Consider the following 16,133-nt stretch of genomic DNA (forward strand, 5'->3'; position numbering starts at 1 on the left):
CATATTGCCATAGGGGGAGCAAGACGGGAAAGAGATAGCGTATGAATCCCTTTTTTTTCTGAAATGAAATAAATTAAATGAAGAAAAGAAAAGGAAGGATGACTAACATCCAGCTCCATGAGGATTGTGTAACTATTTACTATAAGTTAAGATTGTGTAACTATTTACTATATATAAGGTCCTCTTCCGTTTGCATAAAAACTCAGCCGAAATAATCCCTCTACTGTATTATACATCTTTTTTTGTGCCTTTTCTTCGTTGTTTTTCCATCCAATTTTGAAGTTCTCATATTTATTTTGTAAGTGGACTAGTGCTATTTTTGGTTTGTTTTAATCTTAACTCTATTATATAACTAAATCTCAACAATGTTGTTTGGGTCAGCAAATAATACTCCCTGCCTGTTAAGTATCCAATGGCTCAAGCAATGCTAAAACCAAATAAAGAGGTAATTTTTTATGTGTGTGAAATTTTGAGAATTCAGTTCAAAATCTTAAGATATTAGTTGAAGTGATCTAACATATGATAAACTCTTTTGGAAATTTTTTTACAACTAATGAGGGACAAATGCATTTCTCTAATTAATGCCCTCTAGCTAATTCTAGGGTTTACATGTGAACATTTTGTTTTACATATAAATTTATGCTCCGCGTTGAAAGTACTGGATTCAGCTGAACCCGGCACTCGCTTGCTGTATCTGCCCCTGGTTGTTATGACTCGACAGGTTGAATTAAGAGAGAGGAGAGCGGTAAATAAAGAAAAATCGATTATGCAAAGTTGCAAACGGCACAAAGTTTGATTCTGATACTATGTGAAAAAATTTGAGCATCCAACCAAATTCTTAAGGTGATGAGTGGAATAGTCTAAGACGTCATATATAAACTCCATTGAAAAGCCTTTTATAATCAATACAAGGGATAACTATAACCCGGTATGTTGAAAATATAATTAAGTAAGTAATTTTGTGATTTCTTTAACAAATTAAACTTTTAAATGATAAAGTAATATATTTTAACAGGCAAAAATATTTTGTAATATAGATAAAAGTATGATACTTTACAACAATAATAATTACGCTTCAGTTCCAAATAAAGTTTTGCTCGGCAATATAAATTATCACTTCTTCTTTTTTCAAACTCAATTTATATCATCGTCATTCAAAAATTTTGTTACTTTTAATATGAAAAAAAAATTTGTATGTTTATTAGTGAACAAAATAGGTGACCATAGGTGAAATATATCTAAGATGTTCGTGTGCACTATAATAAATATTCAACTTATACAACATGACTAAAGACAAGTAACTTTTCACCAGATTGTTATTGCTGAGAAAGTTGGTCATGTCAGAGTGCTCACTTTAAATCGTCCTAACCAGTTAAATGTCATCTCTACAAAAGTGGTAAGTTTTACAAAATAGCAAGAAGGAAATTAAATCTGATTATTTAATTCAAGAATTGTTTTAAATGGCGTCTTTCCCATTCACAAAAACACATTTTAATTTCCTTGTACAAGGCATTGGTTCTAGGACAAAAACTCGAGAAAATTGAGAAAGATGACAATGCACAACTTGTTATCATCAAGGTAAGTATCTTATTTTTTCTTTAATCATTTTTCGATTTCTTTTTCTTTTTCTATAATCAGTTAGAAGTTAGTGATTTATGAAGGGGGTCTTGGAGCAACGGTAACGTTGTCTCCGTGTGACCTATAGGTCACGGGTTTGACCCGTGGAATTAGTTATTGATGCTTGCATCAGGAAAAGCTGCATACATCACACATCTTGGGGTGCGTCACTTCCCCTAACCTGACATGAATGCAGGATGCTTCGTGCACCAGGCTGCCTTTTTAGTGAGAGATTAGTGATTTACGATTTGTAACTCAGTTTCTAATGGGTACATCGCTTTACCCTACTTTACTTAACTAATATCAACTTTTTTTTTTATCTACAACTGAGTTTGAATTATTCAAATTATCATATTTAGCCTTTTTTTAATATTGGATTTTATGTAATGCAAAATATATAGGGAGCTGACCGAGTTTTTTTCTGCTGGTGGGAACTTGAAATATTTTTATGATGGCAGAAAGACAAGTAACTGTCTTCTTTTTTTCAATTTTTTGGGGTGACAAAATATGTTTAGTTGTATAATCTAAAACTATTAAATTATTGACTGTATTTCTTAGGGGATTCTTGCATTGAAGGTATTTATAGAATGCCAAGCATTGGCTTTGCTACAACATTCATACATACAAGAAACCACAGGTACAAATTGTGTGTTGCTCCTCTACAATTCATAATTAGTAGTATATGATATGGAAAAAAAATGGAGCGATCATAGATTTGGTTAATTTCACGTATGGTTCTTTAACTTTATTTACCATAATAGTATAGTCGTAAAATAATTTTTTATTATACTAGGTAATTGAATATTATCCATTATGATAGTACCGTCACAAAATTATTATTTATCACATCAAAGGAACTAAACCGTACCCATTATATTTGTAGGGTCACAAAATTATTTTTTGTCATAATTTTTTTTATAACTTTACGCATTATAATAGTAGTAAACTTATCCACTGCAACAATAATGTTACCTTGATGGATAGGTTTGTTGACGGACTGTCATATATAGTTAGTGGATAAAGTTTAGTGATTTTATTGGTAGAAAACATAGTTTTGACTTTACTATTACTTGGTAAGATTTGTTGATCATTTTACAAATAATAAATAAAGGTTAGTTATTTTAATGTAACAAATGTAATTTTATCATTTTATTGTTATAAATAGATAAAGTTGAATCATCATATGTAAAATTAACCCGTCATAGAGAATTTGGCCTTTCTAACTGTTGATATACTACAGGTTGCTCTTGTTCATGGAATGTGTATGGGGGGAGGTGGATCTTTAATGGTAGCAATGAAGTTCTCTATTGTCACTGAAAAATCTGTTAGTATACATATTTAATATCATATGTAGGAGATTTATCGTAGTATCTAACTTTTATTTCATTGATACCATAGTATTTTTCGACTCCTGAAACAAGATTAGGATACCATCCAGGCTGTGGCTTCTCATATATGCTTTCATGACATCCTGGTCGACTTGGTAAGCATTAAAATAGCGTGTGCACACACACGGACACACAAACACACACACACACACATATATATATATATATATATATATATATATATATATATATATATATATGTATGTATGTATGTATGTATGTATGTATGTATGTATGTATGTATGTATGTATATGTTTAAAGTGATCATAAAATAGGCTCTTTTTCTTCTAAGAAAAAGATCCAAATTTATCGGTCTACTATATGAAAAACTTAATTTATCCTCTATTATAATTAGGGGTCATTTGGTACAGCGTATAAGAATAGTGTTGAATAACGTATATTAGTAATGTACGGATGTGACGACCCAAAGGGGTCATCACCTATTTTCTTATCCATTTTGTGCTTCCGAGGCCTTGAAAACCGCATTTAGAGTCGCCTCGATTTGCGTGCGCAATCCGGACGCGTAGCCAGAAAGCTTAAATATGAAATTTTCTGAAAAATGCTAAGTTTTGAGTTTAAAATGAATAAATTTGACTTCGGTCAATATTTTGGGTAAACCGACCCTGACCCATGATTTGACGGTCCCGGAGGGTCCGTAGGAAAATATGGGACGTGTGCATATGTCCGGAATCGAATTCCGAGGTCCCAAACCCAAGAAATAAATTTTTAAGTAAAATTATTTTTTTGAAATTTGTAAGGAAAATGGAAATGAAATTTGATTAGAACGTATTGGTATCAGGCCCGTATTTTGGTTCCGGCGCCCGATACAGGTCTTATATATGATTTAAGATGTTTCTGTAAAGTTTGGTTAAAATCGGACGTCATTTGACGTGTTTCGGACATGAAATCTTAAATTTGAACTTGATGAAGTTTTTGGAAAAAAACTCTTGATTTTGAGGTTTCATTCATTGTTTTTGAGGTTAGTTTGGCGATTTGATCGCACAGATAAGTTCATATGATGTTGTTGAGTTAGTACGTGTGTTTGGTTAGGACCTCAAGGGCTCGGGAGTGTTTTCGGAGGTGTTTCGGGATGGTTTTTGGCTTATAAATGTTGCATGTTTTCTAGCTGTTGGATTTCTGATTCCTCCTTCTTCGCGTTTGCGGGAGTACCCACATGAACGCCATGTGTAATTTTGTCGAAGGGAAATCCTTCTACACGAATGCATATCCCAGGATGTGAACGCAAGGCAATGGGGTTTATAACTTCATGAACGCGGACCTGGCCACGCGAACGCGAAGGCCAAGTGGCCTGGGCAGGGGGTGGGGCAATTACCCTACGCGGACGCGACCGGTTGGACGTGAACGCGAAGACTCGAGGGGATCCTTCTCCGCGAACGCGAGCCCATTCACGCGAACGTGAAGGCTTATCCAGCCTGAGCCATCGCGAACGCGAAGGGTCTGTCGCGAACGCAATGTACATTTTCGCCCAGTGATTTTTAAAATCCAAAAACAGAACACTTTCAGAATTTCTTAAAATTTCATAAAACCTCTTCTTCTCCAAAGCTCTTAGGCGATTTTTGAAGCAATCCTTCACCATAATCTCTTGGGTAAGTACTCTTTAACTCGTTTTCTTCATTTTCCATCAACATCTATCGAAATTCTAGGCCTAAAACATGTAATTAAGGGTAGAAATTAGGGAATTGAGTAGAGTTTGGGCTTTTAAATTTTTCTTGATTTAGACCTCGTTTCGGGGTCGAATTTGAAAACAAATTATATATTCGGGCTCGTGGGTGAATGGGTGATTTGATTTTGGTCTGAGCCTCGTACTTTGGCCAAGCGGGCCCGGGGTCGATTTTTGGGATTTTGGGAAGAATGCTTGGAAGGCTATAATTAGGCATTGGGTTCGCATTGTTTAGCATTTATTGATGTATTGAAGTCATTATTGTATAGATACAATCGATTTGGAGCCGAATTTCTAGAGGAAAAGCGGTAATTGATTTGGCTGTGGAAGTTTGAGGTAAGTGTTTGGTCTAACCTTAGCTTGAGGGATTAGGAGTTTAGTCCTATTTGTTATGTGCTAATTGTCGAGTATGACGTATAGGCATGGTGACGTGTATCTATACGTGGGTATCTAGCATGACTGTGAGTCTTCATATTGCCGATATTCTGATTTTGTTGTATTTTTCATGCTTTAATGATGATTTCTATATGTTGTAAAGAGCATGTGAAGAAATTGTGATCTTTGAATTTCGAGAAGCATTGGCTCGAGTGGTAATACGAATTGTGAAAGTATATGAGATAATTGAACCCTTTGGAGCATTGACTTAAGTGGTAAAGTGAGTTATAAAGTAAGAAGTGAAAGAAAGAGAAAGAGATATTGAATTGTTCCCTTGCCGGGATGCTTGTTGCTTTGTTGATTATCTCCCTTGCCGTGATGTTGAGATTTATTGATATTGTTCCTTTGCCGGGATTTAGCTGTTTAATTGTATTCCCTTGCCATGATTTCTATTATTATTATTTGTTTAATCCCTTGCCCCTTGTTTGTGATTGTTGTTTAGGTGAGGAAGAGCGGTAAAGCACGAAGGGTGATGTCGTGCATTGTTTGCTATTGTGAGGAAAGAGTGTAAAGCACGAAGGGTGATGTCGTGTCATACGATGTACCATTCCGTACCGATATTCATTGACTATATTGTGAAGAAAGAGAGTAAAAGCACGAAGGGTGATGTCGTGCACATTATTATGATACGATTGATTTGGTGAGGACGAAAGTAAAAGCACGAAGGGTGAGGCCGTGCATTTGTTAATTTCTGATTCTTTGTTGATATCTGAGTTATGGTGTTTCTTTCATTACTTGTTGTTATTTGATTTACTTCGAGGTATTAGATTCTCTTACCCTATTTTCCTTGTGATTGTTGTTTGGGTAAGGAAGAGTGTAAAGCAAGAAGGGTGATGTCGTGTATTATTTTGGTGAGAGCGAGAGTAAAGCACGAAGGGTGATGCCGTGCAAATTGTTGATTTCTGCTTCCTTGTTGATATTCTAGTTATGTTGTTTCTTTCCTTACTTGATGCCTTTCTATTCGGAACTATATTCACCCCCACAACATGTTTCCCCCTCCCACATTGACTGGTTATTCCTGTATCTCTTTTCCGATGTATATATATATATATGAACTGCACAGGTTTATTTGGAGTCTGGTCCTAGCCTCGTCACTACTTCGCCGAGGTTAGGCTGGACACTTACCAGCATATGGGGTCGATTGTGCTGATACTACACTCTGTGCTCTTTTGCAAAGATCCAGGTCTTGGACAACAGCAGTAGCGTGGGAACCAGCCTTCAGTCCAGTGAGACAACGAGGTAGCCCTGCAGGCGTCTGCAGGCCCAGCGTCTCCTCTATCTTTTATTTCAGTATGTTATCTCATGTTTCCGAGACAAACAGTTTATATTTTTCTTTCAAACGGTTGTATTTAGTACTCTTAGAAGTTGTGAGTAATGTGACATCAGTTCTTGGGTAGAGGCATATGTTGATTTTCGCATTATTGTTCAGTTTCTTTAATTTAAGTCTTCCGCATATTTATTAATTCCGCTGTTTTCATGATAATACTGATAATTGTTAAAAGAAGTAATTTTTTAATGAAGTAAGCAGTTAAGGATTGACTTGCCTAGCTCACATTAGTAGGCGCCATCACGACTCCCGAGGGTGGGAAATCCGGGTCGTGACAACGGATTAATAATGTATGGGTTAGTAATACAAGCAGTACAATGCAGAGATTATTTCTTAATCACTATTTGGTGTGGTATATTAAAAATTAAAATACATTGCATAATTTTTAAGATAATTAATTGTTTACAAAAATGCTCTCCATATTCTTTTGTTTTAAGGGACTTTAAGGACAATTTTATCCTTAACCATGCTAATACATGTATTAATATCCTTGGTATTGCTAATATCATGGTTTGCTATGTATTAGTTAAGCATAGGATAATACCACATAGGTTGTATAACTAATACATGTATTAGTAATATATATGTTGAAAACGTGTACCAAATAAGGGATTAGTAATACCAAAGCTAATACATGCATTATTTTCTCTAATGCATCCAACCAAATGATCCCTTAAGGGTTACTCAATCACTTAAATTTAGCAAATCCTCTTGTATTTTTCCTTGACCTTAATAGATGACCAACATGGACTAGATAGATCGATTTCACGTTTCAAAAAACTCTGGAAAATGGTCCAAGTTTGCCCATCTACTTTCAAACACTGTTAAGGTATGAGGCAAAAATGAGAATTTGCTAATAACAAAGATATGAATGAACCTAAAATATAACGGACGATAAAATTAAGATATTTGTATAGTGGGAGAGTATTTTGACTATTTTGTGTTTCTTCTATGATGATCTAAGGAGGGATTGTTGATATATTCAAGTGACAATGTGTATATGTAGGAGAATACTTGGGCTTAACAGGGGCAAAGCTGAAGGTAAAGAAATTGTTGTTGCTGGACTTGCCACTCATTTTGTTCCTTCTGATGTCAGTTCAAGCTTCATTTTTCTCTGAACTTTTTCTTTTCTAGTTTCAACTGATAACCAAAACAGAGATGTTTGTTAGCCCTGACTTTGTAGTATATACTTTTTGTTCCTTCTTTGAGTATACATGGATGTATTTAAGTTATATGCACGAAGACCGTAAAGAATTTACACTATCAGTGTAATTCATAGCATAAGGGGAGTCTTGGAGCAACGGTAAAGTTGTCTCACGAGTTCGAGCCATTGAATCAGCCACTGATACTTGCATCAGGGTAGGCTGCCTACATCGCACTCCCTTGTAGGGCTGTGCACGGATCGGATTGGATCGGATTTAGCCTATTTCGGATTCGGATTTCGGATTCTGAAAAGGGCAATCCGAATCCGATCCGAATTAACATTGGATTGGATCGGATTTTAAACTTTGGATCGGATAATTTTTCGGATTGTCGGATCGGATTGTCACAAAAAATTTCAACAATTTAAAGTTCATTCGGTGTCTCTATCTCATCTTCCATCTACCAAAACAAACAAAAAAATCAAAATAAAATCAAAAGTTGAAGAATAGAACATGAAATAGACATAAAAGACAGAAGAGAAGAGAAGAGAGGCGGAAGAAAGAGACATAAAATCAAAGTAAAATCGGAAGTTTGAGTCATTGAGACTCTTTTAGTCTTCACTGAAGAGAAGAGAGGTGCAAGAGAGGCGGAAAAATCTAAGTGAGTGAGGGGGTGTGTGAAAAATGAATAAGCATAACCCTAAAATTTTAGTGTGTATTTATATAGGTACATATAATTTCGGATATCGGATCGGTTCGGATTAAAATCATACCAATCCGAATCCAATCCGAAAATCCGAAATTTCATAAAACACAATCTGTATCCAATCCGAAAATCCGAAATTTGAAATCCGAAAATCCAAAATAGAGTGGATCGGATTGGATTTCGGATATCCGATCCAAATGCACAGCCCTACTCCCTTGGGGCGCGGCCCTTCCCCGGACCCTGCATATATAAACACAGGACACTTTGTCAACCAGACTGCCGTTATTTTGGTTATCATGCATATTAGGCTTGATATGAAAAATTACACGTGTTATGTAGGTCAACTTAACCTGATAGTCAGTACAAAGAACATAAAATCTATATTAATTTAATTTCTTAGTCATCTTTAAGTATTTTGTGTTTCTATGAATGTTAGAAATTGGTCTGCTTGGAGAAGAGCTTGTTGAGCTTAACAACCGGAGAAGAGAAGGCTATCAGATCAGCCATTCAAGAATTCTCAACAGAAGTTGAGATAGATGAAAGAAGTATCTTGAACAAGTAACACATTTATATTAATTTAATGCAATCTTTATTTATATAATCTTTTGATATGAACTGAGATATATATGCATTATATATATTTAGGCTTTCCATAATCAATGACTGCTTTTCCAAGGATTCCATGGAGGACATTATGAAATCACTTGTAAGATAATTCTTCAGTCTTAATGCACGTTATGATGATAAAAAAAAATATAATAATTATTTTTGTTTTTCATCTGGTCTCCGATACCCGCATTAGGGTCCGATTAAATCCAGATTCGTGCTGGGAAGTCTCATATTGAGGGGTAAAACGCTCTCTAACAAAGGAGACTTCATACCCATGGCTCAAACTCGAGACCTCTGATTAAAGATAAAGGAGTACTCACCACTCTGCCAGAACTCTTATTATTTAATGCTTATCTCATGTTCGGGAAGTTGAAACAAGGAAGGTAGGAAATGATTGGATTGTAGCAGTGCTTGGAATCTTAAAAAGATCATCCTCAACAGGATTGAAAATAACACTCAGATCAGTAATTCTTTACCTATTACCAAAATAAACTTGCTTTGACTTCTATACATTTTGAAGACCAAAGGATTTTATATAAACATTGACAGTATAAATATTTTGCACTATATTAGTGTAGGTTACCACTCACATTCATTCAAAAAATTTATATGTAATATCTTATAAGTAACCTAATTATGAATAATCTCAAATATTTCAGATTCGAGAAGGAAGAAAACTAACGTTGTCTGAATTCCTCAAGCAAGAATTTAGACTTTCAATAAACATATTGAGAACAATCATATCTAGCGATATCTGAGGTAATTAAATATGTACATATTTCTCATTAATTTGTATTAAGAAAGTTGAATTGTAATAATATCTCCCTTTCGAATCTAATTAGTTGAGTTTATTTTTCCATTTATAAGGGCATGCAGGCTATCACAATTGACAAGGATAGTTCTCCAAAGGTATGTTTCTCTTCCTCTTGAGGGGAGCCTTAGAGAAACAGTAACGTCATTTTTGTATAACATATAGTTTATGAGTCAGAGTCGTTGAAGCAACCACTGATGCTTGCTTTAGGGTAGGTGTCTACATCGCACCCCTATGAGGGTGGCCCTTCTCCGAATCCTATGTGAATGCGGAATATTTTGTGCATCGCGTTCCCGGTCTACATCATACATCACACATTCATGTTTGTTATTATCACCAACCCAATTTAAATATATTATGCTACATCTGGTCCATATTATCTGTATTATAAGGTTATCGCGTACAATTCAGAAAGATATCTAATAGCTTGAATTATAGAGTATATGAACTAGACCGTTGTCTCTCTTAAATGTTTCACTTAATTAGCACTCCACTAATTGGAATAGTAATGGGAACTCGAAGAAGAAAAGTAACAAATACTTCTAATTTTTCTGAAATGTCACATATTTTGGAACAAAATTAATTTGTCAAAACAACTAATATTTGCGTGACTGGAGAAAGTATTGAGTCGTGCAAAGATTTACGGAAATAAGAAAGAACAACAAACAAACCCGGTGCAATCTCATAAGTGGGGTTTGGGGGAGGGGATGGGGAGGTTGTGTGCAGGCAGACCTTAGGTAGAGATGTCGTTTCCAATAGGCACACGACTCAAGGTAAAATGAGAAAGAAGTGACAGATTATGCTAACTATGGTTTGATGGATTATTTACTCTAAAAGTGCATTAGAATGGATTTAGTCCAATCTTTTATTTAAACCATTACAGAAGAACCTAATTAAACTAACTAATTAGGTTGCTACTTCATTTGTTCTCAGTGGTACCCTCCAACTCTTGAGAAGGTGAAAGATGAGCAACTCAACTTGATTTTCAAGCCATTTGAAGAATATTTAGAGCTCCAAATTCCAGACAAAGAAGAGTTCAGGTTTGTAAGTATTCAAAATTGTTCTTCTTTGCTTCAAAAATTACCTTACATTATATCATTGTGTAATAATTCATATAATATGATCAACAGGTGGGATGGAAAATATGAAAATTCAGTATATTATCAACTTAACCAAGAGAAGAATCAAATAGGAATATCCCAATCAATTGTTCTTGGAACTGGTCATAGACAATCTACATTATGAGATTATTAGATAACAAATTCTATTTTATTTGTAGAAATGTATGTTTGAGGCACATACGATTTGGTAAGGGGTATCAACATCTGATACTACTATCGAAAAAAAATCTTTTTTATGTGTGTTTGTGGAAATAATATTTTTCCAAGAAATAATTTTCGTACATGTACAATAGGTCTAAGATGATAAACGTTTGTTATTGTGAAGAGGAAAATGGAAAATACATTGTTGTGGATCTACAATGTAGACACAATGTCACGACCCAAATCTCCCTTCGTAAGATGTCGTGACGACACCTAGCCTTTACGACTAGGTAAGCCTAGCATTTGCGGAATAATAAAAATGAAAGCATAAATTTAATAGCTAATTGCAACAGATAATTAAATACTGATAGAAATGTCGTTCGGCATGTACAATTACCAACTCTAAAAATATACACAAAATTCTTCCAAGACCCAGAACACCATAAGTCACAAGTTTCTAAGAATTTGTCTACAATTCTACATATCAGTATCTAAAAGAAGTATGTCACACCCCTTTTTTTAAAAACTCACTAAACCCTCTTAAATTAATAAAAATGTTTGTAAAGCTTGAAAAGGGTTTTCCAATTAGAACGTGACAAAAATTGTGTTCAAAAGGAAATAACTCAGAGTCGCCACCTGACATTTGTTTTGGTATGCCAGGTCACCATTTTTTTTTAAAAATGATTTTTCTTTTAAAACACTTGGGATTACAAAACTATGTCTGCACCAGAGATTCGGGTAAGGGGTTCAATTGACTCGGGGAGAAGGTGTTAGGTAACTAGTACGATTGCGTACTCGATTTAGTTGGCTTTTAAAATATTCAAATCAAGGTAAAAATAATTACAGAAAAGAAAAATAAACACAAGAAGCTCGAGGTCGTCCCCACCTAATAAATAAAAATAAAATAAAAATAAAAATAAAATACTACAAATCTATATGCGCCTCCTCAATGCTCGTCAAGGCCTCCAAAATATTTACAAAGTTCTTCGGGGCATTCCCCGGAATAAAATATCTACATATCCTTCGGGGCATTCCCCGGATAAATTTAACTAAAGGGAGCGACCTCTCACCTCATATAAAAATAAAAAAGAAAAGGAAAATCCTTATATTCGCCTACCCGAGTGTTGACGGCCTAGCATGGTCCTAGCGGACAATAAAAGTAGAATAAATCTAATAGAAATTAATTTCATGTTATTTCATGCATTTTAGACCAAGCCCACTCCTAAAGCATGTAAATTGAGCACTAATGGGGTAAATCTTCCCCAACTCCCACCCCTTAATTTCAGGCATAATAATTCTTGCTCATTAGGATGAAACAAATCCAAAGCAAACAAAACATCTGTTGTGAACCTGCGTGACTCAGTATGGGATAATGGGCTAGAAATGTGCAACAAAACTGATGCACTTGGGAGTATTGGGCGCAGAGCTAAATTGAGAAGAGGCCCCTGACTAAACAACCAAATAGAATGGGAGGACATTATATTTGGGATCCGGGGGGAATACAGAGGACGGGAATTATGTTGCAGCTTTGGCTCAAGACTGTGCTTCTCATCTCTTCTGAATCTCTACCTCATCCCCTTTCTCTGAGTTCTGCTTCTCATCCTTATTCTTATCTCTATTCGTAGTTACTTAGTTTCCATTATAGTATAGTTTGAGTGTTGCAATTGGTATCTCAAGGTTGTAATTAGTGATTCTCTTTCTTATTATATAGTGAGGAATTTTGGGTTTGTTACATTGGTGCTTTCATCCAGAGGTCTTCAATGGAGGACCAAATATTTCGAACTATCGATGATTCAATTAAGAGCGTGAAGGATTCGTGGTCGAAGGATATCGCTGAAATTCGTTCATTGTTACATGAGTTGGTTGAAAACCTTACAACGAGTAAGTCTACTCCAGTGGAATTCCGACGATTCAGTGGCGAGGATCCAGAGGTATGGATTTCTCAGGCTGAACGCTACTTTGAATTTTATGGCACGTCGAAAAATAACAAACTATTACGCGCATCTATTTACCTAGACGGTGAGGCACTGGAGTGGTTTCGATGGCTTCTACGGAACAAGCAATTGATGGATTGGGAACACTTTGTTGCAAAGGTGCGAATTCGTTTTCGTACAGAGCATCTCGCATTGCTGGAAGGTCACATTGCCACAATCAAGGAATATTCTACAGAAATTGAAGCCCAGGTGTTGGACAATATGTCACATGGCTGCTGTTGTTCCAAGGTGTTTGGTACAGAGAGAGTAGATATTAACGTCCTTACTGATGCAATGGGATCTGATTCAAACAATGGAAACTCAGAGGATGTCCAGGTGTTTGATGAAAGCTCTCACAGAGATGAGGTTAGTGCCTCTCTTGTGCAATTTACGCCCGTTTCTGAAGTTCTTGTTTCGGCAAGTATAGATCCAATTAAGGGATCCTCAGCAACACGCGAAGGCGAGGTGTTTGATAATTTTTCTCAAGCAGCTGCGCAAACTTTTCAAGAGTTCTCACCTATGGCAGATGACTTTGAGATTATTTGTCCTGTTCTCAGCAAAGAGCTGGAGTCAGAGAGTGAAGATTATGTAAATACCCATCTCATTATCCATGCCTATAGACTTCCTTTTATCATTGGCAATGGAGAAGGTATCATAGTTACATATGAAGATAACAAGCACTCAAGAACTGATGCGAGTCAGTCGTTTGATAATTTTCGGTACCATTTCAGTTAAACTTTGGTTGACAATGAAGTGGTCGAATCACTCGGGGTCAATGGCCTCTTGATTATGGATGGAATCAGATTGATGCATGAGCATATATCTATATACCTACCATTTGATCCCGGTGAGTCTGTTCCTCCTCACATTTTATTTGAGCACTTGAAAGTACATTTGGATAAATCACTGTACTTGCCCATTACGCTACATTCTGGTGCTTTTAGCTTGGCTGAATACATACGGAGATACTTAAAGTTGGCACGATTTTTCATTTACACACCTGAACTTAAAGGTATTCCTATTGAACCGAAACTTATTCAATTGAGCACTTCTTTGACAATCAGCCAAACTTACAAAGTTTGTGCAATGCACTCGCTGCTGACGTGGCGAATGACGAATAAAAAAAGGACATATTATTTTGAGTAAAAAAAAAAGAAAAAAACTATGTTAAATCTATTTAATAAACAAAATAATCAGTGGTCTTGGTGCTCTTCACTATTTTCATGTGTGTTCTTGTTCTAAGCACGATTTTAATCCAAATTTTTAAGAGAAACTCCTCCAAATTTGTTATAACTTCAGCTAAAGATTCCCCACGACGATCCGAAGACAGCCCCAATATTAAGTTCTCAAACTTTCATCAAATCAAGTAACCCATTTTAAACCTTCAAGCTTTTTAAAGACCCTATTAATGGTGGCTTTCATTTAGTCACAGTTCTCTGCAATAAGATTTCAACAATTTCTTGCTTGAACCCGGGAATCTCAAATCCCTCCAAAAGCTTCTCCTCTGAAAGTGTGAACATAGCTCCTATTTTTGAATGAGGATATTGATTTGATATTTTTATTATCTCAAGCCGCAGACATTTGCCTTTAGCATCAGCTCTTTTTTCTGCTTTACTTCATTGCTCTTCCTCTCTGTTAGCTCTTAATGCATACAGTGAAGCAAGAATTTGGCAAGTATTTGTTTCAAGTCTTTACTAAATAGATTGGTGTCATGCGCTTAGTATTACACGAGAGAAAGAAGGGGGTGCGACTACTTCTCTCCGGCCAGCAATGTCATGGCAGATCTGTTTTGTTTTTGAGGGAGAAGAAGAAGCAAATAAAAAAGAAAAAAATAAAAAATCTATTTTTGTGGGTCTTCACGCGCCTATATCGAGTGAAATTCACTTTATGTGTCAACTCAGCAAGAAGTGTTCAATTGGAATAAGTTTCGGTTAGTATAAGTGCTCAATAGAAACACCCTTGAGTTCAAGTGTCCAAATGAAAAATCGTGCCAACTTTAAGTGTCTCCGTATGGATTCAGCCTTTTAGCTTTGTGGATAATTTTGAGATAGCTACCGAATTGTTAGAAAGTTCACTCAGTAATTTCAATTCCTTAGTGGTTTCCTTTTGCTTCTATTGGAATGTGGAAATCCGAAGTGGAACTACTATTGCGGAGGAAAAATCACGAACCAGTGTAGTCTTAGCATTTGACAACATTCCTCAGAGGGTTCCAAATAGATTTCTGCTAAGTCCAATTTCACATAAGGAGTCATGGGTGATTCATTTTCTTAGGCATGTGTCTATTCTGCCACGTGATAAAAAGTTCATATTGGCTAATAAGGTCCTTGATATTGAGACATATGTACTGATGATATCTTATTGGTTGAGTCTACAAACCCAGCTTGGTTGGAAGAGTTCGTGTTAAAGCAGTATTTGCGACAAAATTTTCAGTGTTTATTTCTGAGTTGCATAGTACTAAATCGCTCGACTATTTTGCCTACATCATTTTATAAGGACAAGTGTTATATGCACCTTCCAATGGTACTGTGTGCTGGAGGGAAGTTGTTTGATGGAACCATCACCCGAGGATGTTCATTATAGAAAGATCATGTTGATAGTTTTAGACAGCTCCCAAATGTAGTCCACAATGGCCATTTCATGGTTGTTATGCATAAGGAGCTTAAGCTAGAGAGTTCCCTGCTGGTTAGCAAGGATGAATATGCAACGCAAGCGACTATATTTGGACTTCATATTTTCATCGATGGAGTAAATGACTTTCTCCTTAGTGCATGGCCATCCATAACAAATAATGCAAAGGATCTAGTTCCAACAATGCTACCAGAGGATACGAAACAGAGAAGTACTTCCGCAAAAGTTATTGAACAACCATCTTTTCAATGGGAGGAAGCAGCAGACAAGCCAATAGACCATATAGTGCTGTCCAAACTGAAGCAGTTCCGGGTAATAGGCAATCTCATGAAACCAGCAATAAAGGTCATTGCAGCAGATTTTTCAGAAGAAGAAATCAAGTATCTAAAATATATGTTCGTGAGCATGGCTACAAATAATAGTGAAACAATCACTTATGAAAGAATAAAATCTGGATTGGCTCGGCTTGCTTCAAAACTTTTAGAAGCTAAAGTTCTGCAACTCATGCAGGCTTGTGTTTTGAAGTGTAAGGGCTCCTTTTATTGGATAACAT

The 16,133-nt window shown here is 35.9% G+C and overlaps 1 pseudogene; it reads left to right on the plus strand.

The window, feature by feature from the left end:
* Window positions 1–412: 412 nt before the first annotated feature.
* Window positions 413–10,962, plus strand: LOC104236430 (3-hydroxyisobutyryl-CoA hydrolase-like protein 5; annotated as a pseudogene).
* The last annotated feature ends 5,171 nt before the right edge of the window (window positions 10,963–16,133 follow it).

The sequence above is a fragment of the Nicotiana sylvestris genome, chromosome 6 (genome assembly GCF_000393655.2).
Source record: "Nicotiana sylvestris chromosome 6, ASM39365v2, whole genome shotgun sequence".
Lineage (NCBI taxonomy): Eukaryota > Viridiplantae > Streptophyta > Magnoliopsida > Solanales > Solanaceae > Nicotiana > Nicotiana sylvestris.